This window comes from Palaemon carinicauda, chromosome 5 (genome assembly GCF_036898095.1).
Source record: "Palaemon carinicauda isolate YSFRI2023 chromosome 5, ASM3689809v2, whole genome shotgun sequence".
Lineage (NCBI taxonomy): Eukaryota > Metazoa > Arthropoda > Malacostraca > Decapoda > Palaemonidae > Palaemon > Palaemon carinicauda.
Genome location: NC_090729.1, coordinates 49,803,411 through 49,805,910, shown reverse-complemented (window position 1 = coordinate 49,805,910; position 2,500 = coordinate 49,803,411).

The window sequence follows — 2,500 nt, the reverse complement described above, 5'->3', positions numbered from 1 at the left end:
GAGAGAGAGAGAGAGAGAGAGAGATAGAGAGAGAGAGAGAGAGAGGAGAGAGAGAGAGAGAGAGAGACTGCATGTATGTAGATGTACGGCTACACAATGTTTTATACAAGGTCTATAGAATACGAGGTCTTCTCACGCGCATATTAGTGAGGATATGGGGGTTTGGGGGAGATAATCCTTGACGTCAGCATAGCCAGTGAGTCCGAGTCTCCCTTGTTAACATTCATACAAATATAGGATTTTTTTGTTAATTTATTTGTAATTGATAACAAATTAAGAGCCACTTTACTATCTTAGGAAAATAAAATTACTCACAGTGGAAACAGTTCTATATTTTGAGCATAAAAAATTGATCTAATTACATTTATTTACAAGAATAAAGGAATAATATATAAAAACCTTAATTTTCACATTTCACCACTTCCATGATAAACATGTTATGCTTGTCTTAAATCTTTCGTCTTACAAGTGAATAATTAAGAAACCAACTTCAACATTTTACTTACAGCTTTCCGAGATGAGCTAATGTTTCTATTCAGAATTCGAATTCTAAAAAAAGTACGACAACGTAAAAAAACACCTAATAACTTCCTAATGAAATATGCTCGTATATCATTTCACCTAATGAAGTTATTACCATTCCCCATTATTTCAAAGATTTTTCGCCATGAAAACAAACAAACATTTATTCCATTGTTTTTAGATTTTCGAAAAATTCTTCGTTGGGTTTCATCAGTTTTTTGTCATCCCTACTTACAGCACCAATACATGTATTATCCCCTTTAGTTGCTCTATTGCCTAAAAATTCATACTGAGGAAACTTCCGAGCTATAAACCCTCCCACATACTGTAATCCTCCTTCTTCAATGGCATCTAATAAACCTTCCTCATATTCCAGATTAGCATCAATGTAATTTTCAAATTCATTTTCTTGCAAGGAAAAGAACATAGCAGACAAGCTTAATCCTCTCTGAAGATGATTTTCTATATTTTCAATTACTGTATTTTCTTTGGAAAGAAAATGAGCACATTCGTTTGAAGTTGCATTCACACCTTCACAACTTTGAATGTTATATTTGGTACCTAAGAGAGTTGCTTCCTTTCCTAATAGATGGGCTCTAAGCCGGTGTTTAAATGCAACAGGAGAGGGATGCTGATAACATGCACACATCTGACGTATGCAACCAAAGAAGTACTCTAATCCATCTCGATTTAATCTGTTTGTCTAATAATTCGTACATCAAATTCCTTTCATAGATATCCGCTTCAAAGTGCCGGCTACATATCAGGGCATTCTCAACATTTATGTGATCTCCCCGTTTGCAGAGGTGGACCCATTTTTTCCTAGTTTCACTGTCCTTTGGAACTGAATGAAATATAAGATCTGAATTTTTCGTCCTGTTTGAGAAGCATCCAAACAGAGCACAGTTATTGGGCATATTGGTAATTGAATATTGTTGTTAAAATGTAAACAACCACTTTTAAGAATTAGATCGACGACCAAGACAATTCCCCGACCTGTTTACTTTGTTTAACTGTAGGTAGCACTCTTCCGTTTGGAGGTCGTGACATCACGAAATCCACCTGCGCAGAAATGTCAATTTCTGGACCAGGGATGAGGAAACCACGTATTCTATAGACCTTGGTTTTATCGTGATAAATAGTATTTTCGTGTGTACAGTAAGGTAAACCGTTCTGTATTTTAAATCAAATTTGTTTACCAAGCAGTATATTACGGTCCGGGTCTAAACATGCGCATGTGGCCATTACCATAGATGATGTAGCTTTTTACCTTAGATTACCTTCCAACTAATTAATTTAAAGGCTACATTGAAACTATACAAATAACCTCAAAATAAGGTAATTACCTTAAAAGTTTAAACCCTGATTACAGTACTAATTCACAAATAAATATTAGGGTAGTGTACACTTTGATATCCGAAATGGATCAAATCAATTCCGATGCAATTCATTTTTTATGTCCTAGTTTACAGCATAATTTGCTGTAAGCTTTTTTATTGTTTGCTTTACCTAATATTAATACACACGAAATTTGAAACAAAAGAACATAAATGTTTCATTAAAGCAGAGTTAAGTATTTAGATAATCATAATTACTCAAAAATGCAGTAATGCTTCCGAAACGAAATTGAATATTAGAGAGAGAGAGAGAGAGAGAGAGAGAGAGAGAGAGAGAGAGAGAGAGAGAGAGAGAGAGAGAGAGAGATGTTAGCTGTTGAGAAGTAATCGAATGCACAGTTTTTGTGTGTTTGTATAAAAGAAACAATTCTTATTGAGATATTTAAGCTTTTAGTTTATAATATAAGCTGTATTTCTGTTTGAGAAAGTATTGATTACATATTGCTCAAGACACAACACAAAAGAAGTTACGTCATGGTCGAAGATTAGCGGCGTAGGCTACGAGTCTGAATAAAAACGCACTGAAAACTTACAGTAAATACAGTTAAGCTTTACTGTAGTAATATTACTATACATACAAT